Raw genomic sequence first — 22,641 nt, forward strand, 5'->3', positions numbered from 1 at the left:
CAATTCATCCCAAAGTCTTGGAAGCTTTCTCCATGGATTAAAAGGTTAAAAGCAGTGTTCTCCTGGGGGTCAGGCAGAGAAATATTCCCTGTGCCCTGGGTTCCAGCATTCCAAAAGTCTCAGGTGGCCAGATGAGTGGCAAGTTCAACAGCTGGAGGTGCTGGTGGTGATTTTTTGCTTTCCTTTGGTTGAACAACGTTCAGAGGGACGTGGAATCACAGAATCAGGGGTGTTGTTAAGGTCAGGGAAGATCTCCAAGGTCATCAAGCCCCAATGTGGATCAGTTGAGGCTGGTGTGAGGTCCCACCAAGTGTCTGTGCTTGGTGCTCCCTTGAGGCTTCTCCAAGACCAAAACCCAGGCAGGGAAAAGCTTCCAAAGGTGGTGGGTGGAACCTGAACAGGATGAAATTAGGGCTTGGATTTATTCCCAGGTGAGAAATGTTTTGGTTTGTTGAAGGCTCAGGATCACCAGATCCAGGTGGGCTTGAAGGGACATCTCCCTTGAGTTCTGTTACCTTGAAATAGCAGGAACAGCAAAATAAACCCAAAATAAGCCCAAAACTGGGTGTGACAGACCCCCTGCAAACCTCTCCCACATTCTGGGGCTCAGCTGATCCTTCTGGGTCAGGAGGGGACAGCTGAGCCAGGAACAGCCAAAGGAAAAGTCTGGGACTTGGAAATGGAGGAATGGGGTGAAATGAGAGAGGTCTGTGTGGAACTTGGATCTGACCCACCACGAACTCTTGGTGCCATCACTTGGCCACTGCTGCTGGAGGCTGAATTCTGAGGCAGGTTTGAGCTGCCTGGGTGAGGAGTGTGACTGAGTGCCTCATTTATTTGGGATCACACCTGGGGGGGAACCATCACTGAATTCATTTCTTCAGATCACCATGGGCACGAGGAAGCTGTGGCCTGCAGGAGGGGGAGGGAGGAAGATCCACTAGAAAGGAAGGAAGGAAGGAGTAATATTCTGCAAGGAATAAACTTCCCAAATTTCATCTTTTCTTTCTTAAATGACCATCCTGTGGTGAAGGAATTTTCCTGATATCCATCCCTAAACTCCTCTGGCATGACTTGAGGCCATTTCCTTGTGTCCTTGTCCCTTGTTCTTGGGGGCAGAGCCTGACCCCACCCCTCCCACAGCAGCTTTGTGCTGAACTCTTCCCATCAAATCAATCCAGCAACATTTCTCTTATTGCTCTCACAGCTTCATCACTTCCCTCTTTTCTTCTTTCATACTCTGTTTGACTCTTTAGTTCTTCAGATGACTCCTGAATGTTTAAATGTTTATTACCCAGATCCTCCTTTGACATAAACAAGGCTCTGGTGCATCCCAGGCCTGCCCTGCTCCCCTGAATTCACAATCACCTGGGCAAGGCTCTCACATCACCCCAGGGACCCCAGGGTAGCCAGGTTCTACTCAAACTATTAAATAAACATAACAGCTCCCCTCCAGAAAGCATAAAACAACATCAGGCTGGATAAAAGTGATTTGTACCTCTGTGATACAGCTCAGGCAGGAATCTGTAGATGCTCTGTGCTGTGGATAACTCTCAGTTTGGCCTTTTCCAAGATAAAGTGTTTATTTTTTATGTACAGGAGCAGCGGCAGAGCTGCTGGAGAAATTCTCTCTTCCTCCTGCACCTCCTGGGATAAATTCCCTCCCTGCCTCACTGCTCCAGGGATCTGGAGGATCTGGGTGGGACAGGAGACCCCCAGCCCTGAGGGGTTCATCAGCAATTAGCCACAATTAACAATCAATACATCACTCTCCACACTCCCCTCTCCATGCCTCAAATCTGAATTCTGGAGCAGATCCCTTTCCTCAAAGTTTGAAATCAGTTTGTAGGAAAGACCAGGCCAGTTGAGAAAGGACCAAAAGTTTGGTTTTCTTTTCCCTGGGATAAATTCCCTCCCTGCTCCAGGGATCTGGAGGATCATGGGTGGCACAGGAGAGCCCCAGCCCTGCCTGGATATTTCTGTGTCCATCACACTGAGGGTTCAGCAGCAATTAGCCACAATTAACAATCAGTGCATCACTCTCCATGCCTCAAATCTGAATTCTCGAGCAGGTCCCTCTTCTCAAAATGAACTGTTTGAAATCAGTTTGTAGGAAAGGCCAGACCAGTTGAGAAAGGACCAAAAGTTGGGTTTTTTTCCTGGGATAAATTCCCTCCCTGTTCCAGGGAACTGGAGGGTCTGGGTGGGACAGGAGAGCCCCAGCCCTGCCTGGATATTTCTGTGTCCATCACACTGAGGGTTCAGCAGCAATTAGCCACAATTAACAATCAGTGCACCCCTCTCCATGCCTCAAATCTGAATTTTGGAGCAGATCCCTTTCCTCAAAGTTTGAAATCAGTTTGTAGGAAAGGCCAGGCCAGTTGAGAAAGGACCAAAAGTTCTTTAAGGTTTTCCTGAATGTTGTGCTTTTGATTTTTTGCTTTTATTTTTCACTTCTGGCATTGTCTTCAAGGCTTTTTAGAGGCCTCAGAGAACACGGGGCATCCCTTTCTTCTCTGCTCAGTGACTCCAGGCAATAGAAATCCCAAGCAGGGAAGCTGGAAGGGGAAACCCTTTTTCCCCTGAATCAAAAATCAGGTGGAGGATTAAGAGCAAGCCCAGGTAACACTTGTTGGTCCTGGTGAGGCTCTTGCTGTTTAAACCCCATTTTTCCAAAGCTCTGTGACCTGCAGGTGACAACAGCAGCATTGGCTGCTTTGGGAGAATCCCATGGCAAGGGGAAAATGTGTTTTAAGTGAGTTCTGCTTTCAGATTCTCAGTTCAAGGCAAGGAAAGTCTCAGCAGAGCATCACAGAGCACATTTCCACCAGAAAAAAAAAAAAAATTAAATTGCCAAGTGGTGTGAGGAGTTTTTTTTCCACCAGGAGAAAGGGTGAAACAGGCTGGCTCTGACTGCTGAGGTGTCACAAAGGATTTGTGGCATTTGCTAAATTTCCTGCCAGTATTAATGGGTTTTTCACTCCTGTGTGTGTTCAGTATCTAGGGCAGCAGAAATGCAGGAGATTGTTGGGGCTTCCACTGCTTTATTAAGGAAAAGGCAGGATTTTCTCCCTGTGGAATATCCAGGCATGTGCTGCAAACTCTGGGACTGAGCACCACTTCCAAATGCCTCCAAATTACCAAAGTTTCACAGCCAGAATTAGGTTTATAGCATGAAAGGGATAAAAGCTTCAAATTTGAATTCTTCCTCTTGTCCCTTCCCTTGTGTCTTCTTCTCTCCTCTCCCTCTATCCCCACCCAAAATTCTCAGGGATTTTATGAAGATTTCATCAGAGGATTCTGCTTCAGACTCAGCCTTAAATTTAAAAAATCGCAGAAAAAAGTGATTTTCTGAGTCAGACGAGTGTTAGAACTGAGTGTACAACTGAGGTGGTTGCAAAGGGAGCAGAGAGAGCAGGGATGAAATGGGGACATTTTCCCTAACAAGTGTCACTGTCACCTGGGAAACGAGCAGGGCTCTCGCTGTCCCTGGCTCTCAGGGTCCTCCCTGCCTCAGGGGGTGGCAGCAGAGGGGTCCAGAGGTGTCCCCACAGCTGGAGTGAGTGGGAGCTTCCATTCCAGGTGTTCCCATGGCCACCCCTCCTGCAGGGACCTGGAATCTTGTCCTGCTGTTGATGACAATATCAGGAGTATTGGCTGGGACAATGACAGGGATATTGGCTGGGACATTCCCAGGAATATTGGCTGGGACATTCCAGGGATATTGGCTGGGACAATGACAGGGATATTGGCTGGGACATTCCCAGGAATATTGGCTGGGACAATGACAGGAATATTGGCTGGGACATTCCAGGAATATTGGCTGGGACATTTCCAGGGGTATTGGCTGGGACATTTCTGGGGTATTGGCTGGGATATTCCAGGGCTATTGGCTGGGACATTCCCAGGAATATTAGCTGGGACAATGCCAGGGATATTGGCTGGGATATTCCCAGGGATATTGGCTGGGACATTCCAGGGGTATTGGCTGGGACATTCCAGGGATATTGGCTGGGACATTTCCAGGGATATTGGCTGGGACATTTCCAGGAATATTGGCTGGGACATTCCCAGGGCTATTGGCTGGGACATTCCCAGGGGTACTGGCTGGGACGTTCCCAGGGGTACTGGCTGGGACATTCCCAGGGATATTGGCTGGGACATTCCCAGGGGTACTGGCTGGGACGTTCCCAGGGGTATTGGCTGGGACATTCCAGGAGTATTGGCTGGGACAATGACAGGGATATTGGCTGGGACATTCCCAGGGATATTGGCTGGGACATTCCAGGGGATTGGCTGGGACCTTCCAGGAATATTGGCTGGGACATTCCCAGGGATATTGGCTGGGACCTTCCAGGAATATTGGCTGGGACATTCCCAGGGATATTGGCTGGGACATTCCAGGGGATTGGCTGGGACCTTCCAGGAATATTGGCTGGGACATTCCCAGGGATATTGGCTGGGACCTTCCAGGAATATTGGCTGGGACATTCCCAGGGATATTGGCTGGGACATTCCCAGGAATATTGGCTGGGACATTCCAGGGGTATTGGCTGGGACATTCCCAGGGGTACTGGCTGGGACATTCCCAGGGGTACTGGCTGGGACATTCCCAGGGATATTGGCTGGAACATTTCAGGAATATTGGCTGGGACATTCCCAGGGATATTGGCTGGGACATTTCCAGGGATATTGGCTGGGACATTCCAGGGATATTGGCTGGGATAATGACAGGAATATTGGCTGGGACATGTCCCTGTAGCAGATGTGGCACCTCATTGGTGCTTCTGGTGGCTCCCTGGGGAGATGGGGTGGGGAGGAGCCATCAGAGCTCCCCTTGTGCCTGGTTTGGCCATCAGTAAACCCAAATCATGGACTCACAGGATCACGGCAGATGGAGGAGATTTCCCAGCCCATGGAATCCCAGCTGTGCCCAACCCTCCCCTTGTCCCCAGCCCAGAGCTCTGAGTGCCACCTCCAGGGGTTCCTTGGACACCTCCAGGGATGGGCACTCCAAACCTCCCTGGGCAGCCTTTTCCAATGTTCAACAACCCTTATGGAGAAGGAATTCTCCCAAAATCCCCCCTGAGCCCAGCCTGAGGCCGTTCCCCCTGCTCCTGTCCCTGTTCCCTCCCTGTGTCCCCTCCTGGCAGGGACTTGTGCAGAGCCACCAGGGCCCCCTGAGCCTCCTTTGCTCCAGGCTCAGCCCCTGCCCAGCTCCCTCAGCCCCTCCTGGCTCTCCAGACCCTTCCCAGCTCCCTCAGCCCCTCCTGGTTCTCCAGACCCTTCCCAGCTCCATTCCCACTCTCCAGCCCCTCTATGGGGCTGGGGAATGCTCCTGTTACTCCAAACCCATCTTTATTCCAAGGCCAGGTTGGATGGGGCTTGGAACCACCTGGAATAGTGGAAGATGTCCCTGCTCATGGCCAGGGTGGCTCTGGATGATCCTAAAGTCCCTTCTCACCCAAAGCACTCCATGATCCCAGGAAAGGGGAGGATGGGGAGATTTAGGATGGAGGATGCAGCTGCAGCTCGAGCTTTTCTCAATCCCACGTCAATCCTGCATCAGTGCTGGGCTGGTACCGGGGCTGTGCTGCCAGGGAGCGCTCAGCCCTCCTGTCCTGCCAGCCCGGGCAGGTTTTTGTTCGATTGGGCAGGTTTTTGTTCGATTTTTCCCGGATTTCTGCCGTTCCCTGGCAGCAGGAATCAGCAATGACCTGCTGCCATCTACTGGGAGCTGCCGAGGGAAAGGGAAGCAGCCAAACATCGCCGTGCCCTGCAGGGAGACTTTTCATGGCCAAATCTTATTTCTCTGCCTGATTTTACTCTCGATAAATACTGTGGTTGTGCCTGGGTGCCCAGGTTGCCTGAGGGAGGAGCTGGTGGAGGAAATCTTCCTCTGAGCTCCATTTGTGTGTGGAGAGCATCAGGTCCAGCAAGTCCTGACCTGGATGCTTTGTTCAGAGTCAGGAGTCTCTGCAGAGCTCCTGAGATGCTCCCCTGCCACCTGTGGGTGAGAGAAGCATCTCAGATGTTCTCCTTGGGGCTGCCCTCAAGCCAGGACTAAATTTGGGGTGTTTAGGATCATTCAGTTTGAGCAAACCCCACATCAGCTGAGTACACAGGGCACTCTGTTCCCCCTCTTCGTAGCTGAGTTGAGAAAAGTAAAAATCCCCAAATCTTCCCAGTCTGGATCCCAGGAAATCCCTTCCTTACAGGGGATGAGGGCCAGAAGAGGCTCTGGAGGAGAAGGTTGTGGAAAGTTGTGCTGTTTGCATCCCAGGCTGGGCTCCTGTGTCTGCAGCCTGTCCTCGTTTGGGCTTGCAGCTTTTAATTAACAGAGCTGCTTTGGTTTTCAATTAAGGACTCGCTTACAACAAAATCCGTATTTTCTTTCCCTTTCTTTTCCGCCTTGTTTGCTCCCCCCTGTAGCTTCTGCTGAGCTTTGATCTCAGTGCAGGTTTAATTAGCTGTAATTAGTGGTTTCACCGCATTAACCGAAAATCAGAGGCTTAAAAACCAGCCCTCAGCTCCATGGCCTCATCCCCACCTTCCTCCTCCTGCTGCCCCAGGGGGATTTGGGGGATCACAGGGTCCCTGTGTGGCCCTTGCCCAGTGCATCCCAAAGCTCCACCTTTTTATGGGATCATTAAAGCTCCCCCATCCATGGATCCCATTCCCAGTGAAATCTGCCAGGAGTTTTAGGAGGGCCCAAATCTGTTTCTTCCCAGCATTCCCTGGAGCATTTTTTTTTTGGTGTCTCCCTGCTTTTCAGCACATTTGGAATCATGGAATTGTTTATGTTGGAAAAGCCCTCCAAGATCATTGAGTCCAGCCCTGCCAAGGCCACCACCTGCCCCATGTCTCCAAGTGCCACATCCACATGGATTTTAAATCCCTCCAGAGATGGAGACTCCACCCAGCCCTTTTTGGGAAGGAATTTCCCCAAAATCCTCCCTGAGGCTGCCCTGGCCCAGCCTGAGGCCGTTCCTCTGCTCCTGTCCCTGTTCCCGGCTGTGCCCTCCTGGCAGGGACTTGTGCAGAGCCACCAGGGCCCCCTGAGCCTCCTTTGCTCCAGGCTCAGCCCCTGCCCAGCTCCCTCAGCCCCTCCTGGCTCTCCAGACCCTTCCCAGCTCCCTCAGCCCCTCCTGGTTCTCCAGACCCTTCCCAGCTCCCTCAGCCCCTCCTGGCTTTCCAGACCGTCCCCCAGATCCTTTGGCCTTTTCAGCTTCTCCAGGTTTCCCAAACTTTCAGCTTTTCCAGTCCTTCAGGAGCTCCTGGAAGCTGGGCCGTGGCCAAATCCTTTGCTGAAACTTCTCAGCGCAGGATGGAGAGGAGATTCTGGAGTATTTTGGAGATTTTGGAAGGTGTAACTCTGCTCTTCTCCGTGGATGTGCCCAGTCTCAAATATTCCTCCCCAGGACAACCCTTGAGGCTTTTACACCCCGTAGCATCCCCAGAGTAGCTGGATTAGGGGCCAAACTCTCCCAGCCCTGCTCTCCCCTGGCTGTGGGAGATCACAGAGCACCCACTCTCCGTGGGGATGGCTCCAAGTGCCAGGAGGAATCATCTGAAAATATCAGCAAGCTCTGGGAGGCCCCAGTCCTGCTCAGCCTCGCCAGTGTTGACTCAATGTTTTATTTTGATCAGGTTTTTCAGCCCTTGCCCCAGGCACTGTTAATCCTCGCTCTGTAACCTTTAAAGAGAGAGGTTTTCGTGTTCTCTGCAATGATTTTCATTGCCTGGACAGGGATGTCTGAGTAAAGAGATTAATTCAATTTTCCTAAACTGGAAATGGACTGAAAAACTGAGAGGCTTCATTGACTTTTCCTCTCTGGGTTCGTGGCGTGATGGAGAAACAATCAATGGGGTGAACTTCTCACCAGGCAGAACCTGGTGTTCCCATTCCAGGCTCAGGAAGATGGGAATAAACATTTTTAAGAAGTCAGTTTTGGTCAGAACACGTTCCTCCCCTGCCTTAAAACCATCAGGATATATTCTCCTGGAAATGAGTTCCAAACAAATCCCTCATTTATCCCCGAGGTGACAGTCTTTTGCTGATATGTGCTTTCTGGAGACTAATAAGTTTTGAATGTCTTTGGGGAGGGGGAGGAATAAAAAAAAAAACTATCAAAGTAATTACTTTGTGTTCCCAAGCTCCTTATTTGTGTAGGTGCCTGTGTGTTTATCTCCCTCTGTCATGCTGCATTGCTAATGGTAATTAAAGGCAAGGGATTTTTCTTGCTGCAAGTTTTTTTCTTCTTATTTTCCACCTTTAGTGATTTTGGCCTCGGTGACGATGCTTTGCCACTGGCCAGTCACTTGTGGAAGTGCTTTAATAGAAGGTCTGAGTTGGAATTCCAGCTGGAATTGGATAATTTAATTTACCCAGGCCTGTGCAATGTGAGGTGGGCTCTGGTTTTTTCAGGCCAAGGTTTGACAGGCACATCCTGGAGGTGTCAGTCCTGGTGGCCACTGTCCTCTCTGTGGTGGCTCTGGGAAATCAGGGAGAACTCCTCAATATTTGCTTTATTTGCACTGAATTTGGGTTTTGGGTGGTGGCAGCAGAAATACAGAGCAAACCTACGTGGTCCGTGGTCGGCAGTGGGGTGGGGTGTGTCGCTTTGATTTTTTAAGGTTTTCTAAGCCTTCTGATGTTGACATTCTTGTCACAAACTTCCTCACACACTTTCTGTAAATAACTCATTGTTTTGCATTCTTTTGTAGAAAAAGAGAAATTTGATGGGCTGTTGGTTTGTCCAGTGTCATTGGGGAGGTGGCACTGTCACCCTCCAATCCACTGTCACTTTTAGAAAGCTATAAATGTTGGAGTCAGGAAATAAACTTCCCTTTTCTTCTCCTTGAGAGCAGCGGTGCGCGAGCTCAAGTTGTTTCATGTCCTGCAGTGACAGGGTGGGGTCCCCACGGGTTCTGGATCCTTGGGAAACCCACCCAGGACATTCTGGCAGGGGCTCAAGGGCTGGGACAAGGGGTTCTGCTGGGTTCCCAGGGGACTCCAGTCTCTCCCTGCACCTCATTTCCCACAGGAAGCATGGAAGGGGTTTTGCTGGGAAGAGGTTTTGGCTGGGAAGAGCCCACAGGGCTTTCCCCCCAGGCCCCCCCAGGCTGCAGGGTCTTAGACCAGGTCTAAAGTCTGGATCAGGAGGCCAAAACTGCACTTCCAGATGGTGCCCAGGTTCTGATAAGCTTTTCATCCCACAGAAATATGAGGATGAGTGTGAACGCTCACTTTCAGGTGCAGGTAAAGCCTCTGTGTGTGTGTGGTGGATCCAGCACTGGCTTTAGCAGGATTCTGTGTGCACAGAGAGCAGCTTTATTTGTGGCCTTGCTCTAAAACTTCCACGGGAACATTCCCGCAAATCCTCTCCTCTCTGTGCCTTCCAAGGAGCTTTCCCTGATTCCCTGCACTTCCACAGCTCCAGGCTCTGGAAATGCCACCAAGCATCACACGAGGGGTTGGACTGGAGACACGGAGGCAGCAGCTGCAGGGCTGGGAATGGGATCCAGTGGAACTGGAAATGGGATGCACTGGAACTGGAAATGGGATGCACTGGAACTGGAAATGGGATCCAGTGGAACTGGAAATGGGATGCACTGGAACTGGAAATGGGATGCACTGGAACTGGAAATGGGAGTCAGGAGAATTGGAAATGGGAGTCGGGGAACTAGAAATGGGATCTACTGGAACTGGAAATGGGATCCAGGGGAACTGGAAATGGGATGCACTGGAACTGGAAATGGGATGCACTGGAACTGGAAATGGGAGTCAGGAGAATTGGAAATGGGAGTCGGGGAACTAGAAATGGGATCTACTGGAACTGGAAATGGGATCCAGGGGAACTGGAAATGGGATCCAGGGGAACTGGGAATGGGATCCAGTGGAATTGGAAATGGGATCCAGTGGAACTGGAAATGGGATCCAGTGGAACTGGAAATGGGATGCACTGGAACTGGAAATGGGATCCACTGGAACTGGGAATGGGATGCACTGGAACTGGAAATGGGATCCAGGGGAACTGGAAATGGGATGCACTGGAACTGGAAATGGGATCCACTGGAACTGGGAATGGGATGCACTGGAACTGGAAATGGGAGTCAGGGGAACTGGAAATGGGATGCACTGGAACTGGAAATGGGATCCACTGGAACTGGAAATGGGATCCAGGGGAACTGGAAATGGGATGCACTGGAACTGGAAATGGGATGCACTGGAACTGGAAATGGGATCCAGGGGAACTGGGAATGGGATGCACTGGAACTGGAAATGGGATCCAGGGGAACTGGGAATGGGATCCACTGGAACTGGAAATGGGATCCACTGGAAATGGAAATGGGATCTAGTGGAACTGGAAATGGGATCCAGTGGAACTGGAAATGGGATCCAGCGGAATTTGGAAATGGGATCCAGTGGAATCCAGGCGAGGAAGAAGAGGGAATCACGTTGACTTTCCTTCATTAAAAGGTTTTTTTACTTTAGAGTAGCCAAGGGTGGCAGCTCCCAGCACAAGGAACAGGATTCTCTCCTGAATCCTTCCGTGGATTGTCTCTGTTTGGAATCAGGGAATCGTTTGGGTTGGAAAAGCCCTCTGGGATCATCCAGCCCAACCCTTTCCCTGTCACTGCCAAGGCCACCCCTGACCCTGTCCCCAAGTGCCACATCCACACTTCCAGGGCTTTGAAATCCCTCCAGGGACGGGGACTCCACCAAGGCTGGAAAACCCTTCTGGGGAAGAAACTTCCCCTGATATCCAACTTAAACCTCTCCTGGAACTTGAGGTTGTTCCTCTTGTTTGGTCAGCTTGGGAGAAGAGCCCAACCCTCAGCCTGAGCCCGAGCAAGCATCCAGAGCCATCCCATGGGAGCAGATCCCACTGTGAGTGTGTGGGAATGGGAGCTCCCTGTCTGAGCTCTCCCACATCACCTTGGATCTCCTGTTTGGGTTAGAAACTGCTCTTTCCTCCCGTGCTTAAAGGGGGGTTCTTGGGAGAAGAATGTCTGGGTCCTGTTCTGGGAGGTTCTGGTGAAATTCCCAACAAGCAGCTTGAAGGGAAAGGACAGATTTTTTGAGAAGGGAATTTGTGTGACACTCACAAAAAAAGAAACTACAGAAAAAAAAATAATAAAAGAAAGAACCATCAGCGTGTCAGGAGCAGCCATCCCTCCTCTCTCCTCATCAGAGGAAGGCAGGGGTGAAGCTCTGCCACCTGCTGGAGCCACAAATGTGTCCCTGGAAAGGGCTGGGAGGGAGGAAAATGTCGGTGCTGGGACACAAAGGGACAGTGAGGATGTGCCAGGTCTGGGCACAGGGCTGGGGAGGTGAGAGGAGGGAGAAGGGAAAAGGGAGAAGAGAAAAGGGAGAAGAAGAGGGAAAAGGGAAAAGGAAAAGGGAAAAAAAGAGGGAAAGGGGAGAAGGGAAAAGGGAGAAGAAGAGGGAAAAGGGAAGAGAGAAGGGAAAAGGGAAAAGAAGAGGGAAAGGAAAGGAAAGGAAAGGAAAGGAAAGGAAAGGAAAGGAAAGGAAAGGAAAGGAAAGGAAAGGAAAGGAAAGGAAAGGAAAGGAAAGGAAAGGAAAGGAAAGGAAAGGAAAGGAAAGGAAAGGAAAGGAAAGGAAAGGAAAGGGAAAGGGAAAGGGAAAGGAAAGGGAAAGGGAAAGGAAAGGGAAAGGAAAAAGGAAAAAGGCAAAGCCAATTCCTGGTGGGACAGAGGAGGGAAAAGGGAAACTGAGGAAAGGACAGGAGCAGCAGAACTGAGAGGACCATCAGGGTCAAGCCATGGCACAGCACTGGGGTAGAGCAGGGATGGCAGCAGGTGTAGCCCAGGAACAGCAGGGTTCCAGCCCTTTAAATTGATCAGGGGAGGCCTGGACTGGGTTTAGGAACTTTTTTTTTCCCCAGAAAGGTTCTAAAGCACTGGCACAGCTGCCCAGGGCAGTGGAGGAGTCACCATCCCTGGAAGAGTTCAAAACCATGAGGATGTGGCACTTGGGGTAAGGGTCAGTGGTGACCATGGTGGTGAAGGGGTTGCACTGGACACTTGAATTTTGGCAGGTTGAGATACATTCCTCTGTAGTTAATTACTCTTTAATCAACAAAATCTTTAATTCATTGACTTTTGGTCTGGCTTGGAGGTTTTAGCCAACTCAGGGCTGGTGGTGAGTCCTGGTGCAAAGCCACACATTCAGCTGGTGAACCTAAATAATCCTAAATAATCCTAAATAAGGATTTCTACAGCTGCCTTCTGCAACCAGGAGTTTCTTCCTTCTCCTTCTGCTGAGGATCCATGCCTGGGGATGTGCTGGTCATTCTGGGTGGTGGGATCTGAAACATTCCCAGCTATCACTTCTTATCCTCAGGGATTTTTTTCCCAAAAAAAGTCCCAAGATGGTTTTTCCACCTTTCAAATGCTGAGAGCTGGGGCTGCCCCTGCTGGGGGCACCTGGGGACCTTCTTTTGTCACTGAAGGATTGATTGGTGATTATGGGGGGAATTTTCCCTCATGCCAGGGAATGTTCTCGACAATCAGCCATCTCCTGGCTCTGGGATCACAGAACCATGGAATGGTTTGGGTTGGGAGGGACCCTAAACCACCCTCCTCTATCTCAGGGTGCTCCACGTGCCTCACCCCCCTCACAATGAACCCCTTCCTCCTCAAATCTAATCCAAATCTGACCCCTTTTAGTTTAAAACTCCCCTTTTGTCCTGTCACTGTCTGTCACCTGTGTAAAAAGTTGCTTTCCATCTTTTTTTTAATTAACTCTCTTTAAGGATTTAAAGCTGTAAAGAGCTTGGGATGTAACTGAGATTTTATGGCTCTGTGGAGTCAGCTGGGGACAAGATGTCCCTCAGCATTTTCTGACCCATGGAGGAACAGCTCCACAGCAGCTTTTCCCCTCCCTTTCCTCCCTTTCCTCCCACTTCAACTGTGGAGTAACATCTTATTCTGGACAATCACAATAAACAATAAACCCCTTCCTCCTAAAATCTAATCCAAATCTCACCTCTTCTAGTTTAAAACTTTCTTTGTGTCCTGTCACTATCTGTGGCTTGCGTAAAAAGTTGCTTCCCATCTTTTTTTATAATTAGTACTCTTTAAGACTGCAAAGAGTTTGGGATGTAACCAAGATTCTATGATTTTATGGCTCTGTGGAGTCAGCTGGGGACAAGATGCCCCTCACTATTTTCTGACCCATGGAGAAACAGCTCCACATCACCTTTTTCCCTCCGTTTTCCCCCCTTTTCTCCCACTTCAACTGTGCAGTAACATCTTATTCTGGACAATCACAATAAACAATAAACCCCGTCCTTCAAAAATCTAATCCAAATCTCACCTCTTTTAGTTTAAAACTTTCTTTGTGTCCTGTCACTATCTGTGGCCTGCATAAAAAGTTGCTTTCCATCTTTTTTATTATTATTATTATTATTCATTCTCTTTAAGGATTTAAGGTTGCAAAGAGTTTGGATGTAACCAAGATTCTGTGATTTTATGGGCTCTGTGGAGTCAGCTGGGGACAAGATGCCCCTCAGCATTTTCTGACCCATGGAGGAACAGCTCCACAGCAGCTTTTTCCCTCCCTTTCCCCCCTTTCCAACTGTGCAGTAACATCTTCTCTGGGGGATTCAGCCTCCCCCGTGGTGCTCCCCAGGAGCTTTCCCAGGAAAGGTGTGATCGCCCCGAGCTGGATTTCGGTGTGGTTGCCATAATTACCCTCTGACCTCCACCCTCCAGCAAGATGAGACAGCCCAAAAGGAGAGCTGTGATTAAAAAAAAAAAAAAAAAAAAAAGGAAAACCAAAAAAAAAACCCCAAATAAACTGAGAAATTATTCTTGAAGTGCCAAAGGCGAGAGGCTGCGGGGCAGGAACGAGCGGGGAATGCAGAGCAGGCAACGCCGTCTATCCAAGGTGGAGCCTCTGCCATTAAAAATTCCAACTCCAGTGCGGGAAACGTGGAGTGAAGGAGGTGAATTATTGATGGGGAGCAGGGATTACCATATCTGACAGATGGAGACTGTCTGAGAACATTTTGCAGAGTGGCATCTGCACCGTGCCTGATTGGTGTCCCTGAACTTTCGCGCGTCAGATGTCGAATATCAACACACAAACTCTGATGTAGCAATTAAATCTGTCCTCTGATGAACCTGGGCCTCGTAGCCAGGAGAAATCCGCACATTCTGAGAAAGTCCAAATGCCTCAATTCTTACTTTTTAGGGAGCTGTTTGAATAATTACATCCAGAGCACTGCATTGAACGCACACACGTATGATGATGTCGGCGTTTAGATATATTCAGGGAATTATGTGCAGCATATCGTGTCTTACTCCAATTTTACTGAAGGCTGCAAAGCTCCCCTTGTCTTTCATCATTTGTATTCCAGATTTGAGCTCAAATAATACAGAGAGGCTCTAAAATTCAGCTGCCACCTCACGTCACAGAGGTGCATTAACACCTAAAGCTGAAATGGGTCTCTCAAGAAGACCCTCTCCTAAGGAAGTTGTAAATCAGGATTCCCCCTTGTCATGTGTGGAAAAACAAAGAGGAGAAGGAAAAGTGCAAATAAGAGCAAGTTTGATGCTTTGGTGGGGAACAGCTTGGATTGGGAAGAGGCAAGATATAAAATATGGCTTTTTAAAATAGGATTTAATAGGCTTTTTTTAATAGGATTCAGTGCCTCAGATCCTGGGTTGTTTTCCTAAGCCCAGCCCAACGTGGCAAATGGGTGAATTTTTCTGCCATCTGTTAAAAGTGGGGTGCTCGGGGAAATGCAGTTTTCCTTCATGGAGAATGTGCAGATTTTGGGAATCATCAGGAAAATGTGCTTTTAGTCCCTGGAGGGGCTTTCAGGGGTGGAATCTGGGATTGGTTACTCAAGGAGCATCACTATTAGGAAAAATCTCTTCAGCCAAAGAAGGGCAGCGCTGGAATACCCATCCCCGGAGGGACTGAAAGCCTTGTGGCTGTGACATTTGGGGACATGGTCAGTGGTGGCTTTGGCAGTGCTGGGAATGGTTGGACTGGATGTTCTAAAGGGCCTTTCCAGCCAGAATGGTTCTGTGATTCCATGATTTTGTAGGGTGGCTGTTGTTGGGTGGGATCCACCCCGCTGGACACACAAGGAGCTCCCCACACACAATGGATGAGGTTGGAGGGGACCATGGTGGGGTCCTTGGTCCTTCTCACCCTCAGAGCAGCTTTTGAGAGAAGTTCTGGATGCAGAGTCTCCAAAGTGCCTGGGGAAATTCTCAGATGGGAATTGTGAGAGGTCAAAAAAAACTTGAAAAAAATTAATAAATTACTAGGGAAAACTGCAGGTTCAGTTCTCGCAGCAGAGTCCTTTGGGGAGCCTGGAGGGTTTGTGCAGCTGAAGAGGGAGGAGATAAAAAGCAGTTCAGAGAATTGCTGTGCTTTTGATGGCTCTGAACTACTCCACCATCCAGAAGCCGTGCAGGGACTCTCTGCTCACTCTGTGGGGACCAGTTTTGTTTCCAAGGAGCCGCTGTTGCACTGCAGTGGAGTCAGTCCATAAAAAGTGACATTCACGTGACACAACTCCAGGATATTCCATGAGTAAAACTTGGTTTTTTCCATGCAGTGGAGAGTGGAGATAGAAACCCCATGTATTCTGGGTTTTACCTGCACTGACATTGCCTTGATAATATTTTCATTTAAAATGCTCAGATTTGTGCTGTCTGGCAAAAAAAAATACTGCAGTGAAGCTCTGTTGGGTGAAAAAGTTGGGATAATTGGAGCTAAACCCACCAGGAATGGCAGAAGAAGCCACAGCTGTGCTGCACAGGGGGTTTCAGGGGTGGACTTGTGGGAGCTGCTCTTTTAGGGGTGGTGGGTTTCAATCCCTCTAAATACAACTTTTGCCCTCAGAATGATCAAGAGGGAGAAGCAATTTTGACCAAAAATGCTGGAAATGAACAGCAGCTGCCCATAAAAACCTGTGGCCTCCAACCTGGAGGTTTCCAAGCATCAGGAGAAGTTGGGATGAAATGTTCCTCAGGCCAGTGGCCACCACAGAGAGCAAGGAGCAGAGGGTTGGAGCTCTGAATCCCTCATCCAGGAGAGCCACAGCTCCATGCTGATGGCCACCACTTCTGGATATCTCAAATTTTGGCACTGAGCCCATCCTGGTTTCTCTCTGCCATAGTTACTGCACTGTAGCTCGATGGACCTGACCACAGCCTGGTGCTGGACCTGACCACAGCTACTACTGACCACAGCTACTACTGACCACAGCTACTACAGCTTAATGGACCTGACCGCAGCCTAGTGCAGGAGCATGGCACACAACTACTGACCACAACTACTGCGGGAAAAATTCACTTGATGAACCCGACCACAGCCTACTACAGGCACACATTGACTTGTGGAACCCAACCGTGGCCTACCCCAGGCTGACATTGACTTGTGGAGCCCAACCATGACCTACCACAGGATGACTTTGACTTGTGGAACCCAAACTCAACCTACTGCAGCCAGACACTGACTTGGAAACCCAACCATGGCCTACTACAAGCAGACTTTGACTTGGAAACCCAACCATGGCCTACTACAGACAGACACTGACTTATGGACCCAAACACAACCTACCCCAGGCTGACATTGACTTGTGGACCCAAACACAACCTACCGCAGGCTGACATTGACTTGTGGACCCAAACACAACCTACCCTAGGCTGACATTGACTTGTGGAACCCAACCATGACCTACTACAGGCAAAACTGACCTGTTGGACCCAACCATGGCCTACCCCAGGCTGACTTTGACTTGTGGAATCCAACCATGACCTACCTCAGGCAGACACTGACTTATGGAACTCAACCATGACCTACCCCAGGCTGGCTTTGACTTGTGGAACCCAAATTCAACCTACACCAGGCAGACATGGACTTGGAAACCCAACCATCACCTACAGACATTGGCTTGAGGGCCCTGCTTGAGCTTCTGCCCCAGTTCTGTCCCCATCAGGCAGATCCCATCGTGTCCTTCACCCATCAGCAGCTCCCAGCCATTCCTGGTTTATCAAAGCTCAGCTGGCACCCCTGGGCACCTCCCCAGTCACATCCAGTTCCACCTCACTTGATCCTAAATAAATTGGAGGGTTGCCACTGTGATTGTTGTTCCCAAAGGGAAGGGAAAATTGTGGGGTTTTTTTGCTGACTGGAGCAATCTCTGCTGCACTGTTGTGGAAGTGCTGACTCCCTCTTCTTTCAGGCTACATTCATTTCCACCTTCCCTCCAATTTATGCATGAGGCAAGGGGAAAGAATTCCTTAATATTCCTTATAAACTGGCAGATGGTATCGATAATTTTTTTTTTTTACTATATGCAATAAAATGCAAATGTGTGTGGCTTATTTGCAAATGCTGGCATTAATAACTGATATTTAAACAGGTCAGATTAACACTTTTACTGATCTATTAAAAAGATTCTTTTCCAATCATTTGCACACTCAAAATCAATTTTAATATGACATGTAAATTGAATTTAATTTTTTTTACAAAATTGCATTTATCTTCCTGAGCCATTAAATTTACTATTTAATATGTACTTTCCAGCTCACTTGGCTAGAATTTCATTGCTCTTTATCTGTATAAATTTAATTAGCCTTGATATCATCAGTATATTATAGAACTAATTAAAGATTTAGATAAGTGCTGAGGGTGCTTGTTTAATACCCTATAAAGTTCCATTTGGAGAGAGAGAATTTCCGTCTCTCATTAGGATCAGCCGGATTGGAGCTACAAGGAGTGGCTCAGACATTGTTTTTTGTTTCTTTGGGTTTTTTTTTGAAGAATTATTTAATGGGCTTTAATGGGTTTATCCTCCCTTTGAAAAGCTGTGTAATTGCTGTGTCTCACTGCACGAGTTGTTCGGGGACTGGGTTTCAGTGCTCTGTGGGGATGCTCAGGGATCCCCATTCCCAGAATCCCAGGGTTGATGAGGTGGGAAAAGCCCTCCAAGGTCACAGAATCCAACCTTGTCACCAGCCCTGAGTGCCACCTCCCTGGACACCTCCAGGGATGGGGACTCCAGACCTCCCTGGGCAGCTTCTCCAATGGTTACCAACTTTTTCCATCCAACGATTTGGGAGAAGAGTTCCAGATGGATAAAGGGGGCAGGGAGAGTTCAGTTTTGTCCTAAAAAATGAGGAAATTCCTTCTGATCTCTCTGTTTACCGACTTTTGCCATGAGGAAATTGTGGAGGTGTTCGCAGGGGTCCCAGGACGAGGGAAGAGACGAGGATCTGACTCCATGTTTCAGAAGGCTGATTTATTATTTTATGATATATATTACATTAAAAGTATACTAAAAGAATAGAAGAAAGGATTTCATCAGAAGGCTTGAAAGGAATAGAAAGGAATGGAATGATAATAAAATCTTGTGACTGACCAGAGTCTGAGACAGTCAGACTGTGATTGGCCATTAATTAGAAACAACCCCATGAGCCCAATCCCAGCTGCACCTGTTGCATTCCACAGCAGCAGATAACCATTGGTTACATTTTGTTCCTGAGGCCTCTCAGCTTCTCAGGAGAAAAAAATCCTAAAGAAAGGATTTTTCATAAAATGTGTCTGTGACAGGAAATTCCTTCTGGTCTCTCTGTTTACCACCTTTTTCCATGAGGAAATTCCTTCTGTCCTCCCACCTGAGCCTCCCCTGGAGCTCCTGTTCCCAGCGTTGTCCAAGTGATGAACCCTCGGAGGGAGGCAGGGAAAAGGAAGTAAGAAGGAAACATTAATGAGAAAAGAATAGATAAGGCAGATAACTATCAGGATAGAAAGGAAGAGGAAGGACAGGAGAGAGCTTTGGGAAGGGGGGTGGTGTTCTGCACGTCCTTTACCCTTCCCTTTGCTAATTAATTCTGCGTTTAAGAGCTGATTTCTCAGACAAAAAGCTCTGCAGTGGTGACAAACCCAGTGACAGAGCTGCACGTGGCACCCAGAGGTGTTGGCTGGGGGGGTTTTTATCCAAAATGGCTTTGTCTGTATAAAAAGCAGCCCCCAGGTGAGCTGATTTGTATGTAGGGCTTCATACGCTGTGTCTGTGCTTTAAACTTTAAAAGGGAAAATAATTGGATTTTCTAACGAGGCTGTCTCTAATTAGAAGGCTGTGCTTATGCCCTTTTGAATAAATACATTTGTTTTTCTTGCCTGGCTCTGTAGTGATCAGAGCCCTGCCTGGGTACTGAGCAAGGGGTGAGGGCTTCCCACCTCTGATACTTTTTCCTGCCTTGGATAAATGGCTTAATTTTAATTCCAGCTTTTTAAAAAAAACCCCATTATCATCCTTCCATCCCTTGATTATTTATTAAGGGCTGTGATTTGCAGAGCTACCACAGGAGCGTGGAGCACCACTGTACTCCAAATTCACTTTTATTTCTTCCTCTCCTGCTTTGTTTCTTTTCCCAAATCATTCCCCGTCTTGGAATTTTGCACATTTTTAGGTTTCTAAGTGGGGTTTTTCACGTTCTTGTGCTTTTTTGTGTTCTTGTGAGCACAGCCCCCGAGCCACCAGTGCCTCCTGTCCCAAATTGTGCCACGTGTGGTGATGGGGCAGCTGCTCGCAGGGGGCTGCGGGTGAGGTGAGCACAGAAAAGGTGGAGATCACAGTGACGGGAACATTTTTGGCCTCTTTTTGGGGTTTTTCAATCCGTGGAGCCATGTAGGAGAATGTCCAGGCCTTGCTGTGGTGTCTGAGAGGAGCTGAGGGTGACCAGAACAGCAAAACCATCCCTGATGCGACCTCCCCCATTGTTCAGAACCACTTGGGGTTCTTCTGGAGGCACAGAAGCAACATTCCCGTTGGTGTCCCCAGAACTGCTCCGGGCTGATTGAAAATCAAGGAATAAATCTGCAGAAAAGACGATCAGGATTTACATTCCCTCATGGAGGATTTACAGCTCCCCTCCCATGGAGCCATGTAGGGGCTTCTTCCTCACCCCAGGAGAAGTGTCCAGGTCTTGGTGTGGTGTCAGAGAGGAGCTGAAGGTGACCAGAACAGCAAAACCATCCCTGAAGTGAACTCCCCTAAAGCCCTCTGGATTCTTCTGGAGGCGCAGAAGGAACATTCCCGTTGGTGTCCCCAGAACTGCTCCGGGCTGATTGAAAAATCAAGGAATAAATCTGCAGAAAAGTCAATCGGGATTTACATTCCCTCATGGAATGGTGTCCTGAGGGTGGTGTCCCTTATTTTAGGGTTGCAGCTGCAGTTTAGGATGAGCAGTGGTTGGAAAGAGGATCCATCCCTGCAAGTGTCCCAGGCCAGGCTGGATGGGGCTTGGAGCAGCCTGGGATAGGAATGTTGTCCCAGTTGGAATTAGAGGATCCTTAAGGTCCCTTCCAACCCAGCAGTGGTTGGAAGGAGGAACTGGATCCATCCCTGGAAGTCTCCAAGGCCAGGTTGGAGCAACCTGGGATGGGGAAGGTGTCCCAGTTGGAATTAAATGGTCCTTAAGGTCCCTTCCAACCCAACCCATGTGTGATTCCATGAAAAGCCTGGAAGCTGTCACCTCCCATCCCTGTTTTCCATCTCATCATCAGGAGCCCTGGAGCTGGAGGCAGCAGCTCCCACATTTGCAGATCTTTGATTTAAAATGCTGCTCACTGATGTGTGTGTGTGTGTGCAAACATCCCCTCAGCCTTCACCAGGTGCAGGAATTACAGAAATTGTTGCTTCACCTGCGTTTTCCTTTGGTGTTCTGAGCTTTCAAAATTATCCTTGCAAGCTCCTGCCTGGAACTCATCTCTGCTGCCCCATATCCAGTGCCCTGTGACCATTCTCAGCTCTGCCCTATTCCCACCTCTGGTAACTCCAAAAGGAAAATCCCATGGGATTTTTTTCTTTTCAGCCAGGCCTGAAAATCCATTTCTTCTGCTTTACTTCACCGAAGTCAACAATTTCTTGCTGTTTTTTCCCTTTTTTTTTTTTTAGACTCACTCATCCCCCTTTATATTTAAATGTCATGATTCCACCACGATCTTCAAATATCAAAATTGAGTGATTTTATAACCACAGCTTTGGTCTTTTTTTATCATCTTCAGTTTCTTGCTTGTCCTGCCTGGTGTTTTTTCATAAAATCACAGAATTTGGGCTGGAAAGGACATTAAAGAGCATCCCAACGCCCTGCCATGGGCAGGGACATCTGCCACTGTCCCAGGGTGATCCAGCCTGGCCTGGGACACTTCCAGGGATCCAGGGACAGCCACAGCTGCTCTGGGAATTCTGTCCCAGGGCCTCACCACCCTCATCATAAAATCTTCCTTCTATCTTGTCTCCCTGTCCCCTCATTTAGTTTTTATCCAGATTTTCCATAAGTGCCTCCTACTTAACCTTTTTGACTTTCCCATTAGAGCAGCAATTCCGGCTGCTGCCAAAGCTCCTCCCTAATCCCCCAAAAGAGATGGAGATAAGGGACAGAATTCACATTTCTCCTTTTTTTTCTGTTCCCTTTGGCTAATTCAGCACCCAGGCTGGAATTCCTGTTCCTGTCTGATGCAGAGCGGGCCCCCAGCCACGTCAGGAAAGGGATAATTAAAGTGGGATCCTTTATTCTGAAACATCTCCTCCTCTGAAGAGGAGATCAAGTCATTCTCAGGGAAATCAGGATTTCATTTGGAGTTCACCTGGCCACCTTTTGAAAACTTTTTTTTTTTTGTTTTTGGGTTAGAGATGAACATTAGCATTTAAATGGAGAATGGTATTAATAGCCCTCAGAGGAGCTGGGCTCATCCTGATTGCCTTTCCTGAGATTTTTTTTTTCCCCCTAAATGAGAAAGCTTCTTAATTTTTATTCTCTTTCTCCAAGAACAGAGTTCAAGAGACCATTTTTTAATATGGGTATCTATAGATATATAAGCTCAAAATGCCTCCTTGCAGAATGGGTTCACGGTTGGCAATTTGCTGTAGTTCCTTTCAAAAGTGCTGCTTAAAAGCCAATAAAACAAACTGGTTTGGGGGTCAGGTGGATTCAGCATTTTTGGTTTGCCCTTGGGATGCTTTTTTCCTGCAGTTGGGAACCATTTCCATCCCATTAAAGGGGTATTTAACTTCCCCTGTCTGCTCTTAGCACAGGGCTGTGGTGGATCCTCCAGGGGCAATTCCAGATGGATAAAGGGAGCAGGAAGAGTTCAGTTTTAGCCCAAATAAATGCCCAAAACAATTCAAGGCAGCTTTGGACTCCATCCCATTGCCAGTGGTCAGAGGAACGGGCCATGGGTGTCTCGGTTGGGATGTGAGCTCATCACATGAAAAATTGATTTAATTTTTTAAAAAATTAACAAATCTTTGCCATCCAAACCATCAGAATTAGTTAATTTTCCTGTTTGAGACGGATGTTAATGATCCGGGATCCCTCAGGCAGTCCTTCACTCCTCATTCCCCAAAATGTGCCATCAACACTGGGGCTGGATGCCCATGGAGAAGTTTTTTTTTACCATCCTGAAGAGCTGAAAGCTTGGAGCAGATTAATTCCCTTGTGAAGAGCAGCTCTTATTCCAAAGGAATCTGGGAGAAGAATTCCTATGGAATAAGAAAAACCTTCCTAAGAAGAACAGGTCCCTAAGAACCTGTTCCATGGTTCCATGGGGCAGGGAAGTTTTGCTCCAAAGAAAAAAAG

General features: G+C 48.4%; 1 protein-coding gene across 1 annotated transcript in view; it reads left to right on the forward strand.

The window, feature by feature from the left end:
- The window catches only part of EXOC4 (exocyst complex component 4), a 351,428-nt gene that overhangs the window by 324,442 nt on the left and 4,345 nt on the right, over positions 1 to 22,641 (forward strand). The window lies entirely within an intron of this gene.

The sequence above is a fragment of the Molothrus aeneus genome, chromosome 5 (assembly GCF_037042795.1).
Source record: "Molothrus aeneus isolate 106 chromosome 5, BPBGC_Maene_1.0, whole genome shotgun sequence".
NCBI classification, from domain to species: Eukaryota; Metazoa; Chordata; class Aves; order Passeriformes; family Icteridae; genus Molothrus; species Molothrus aeneus.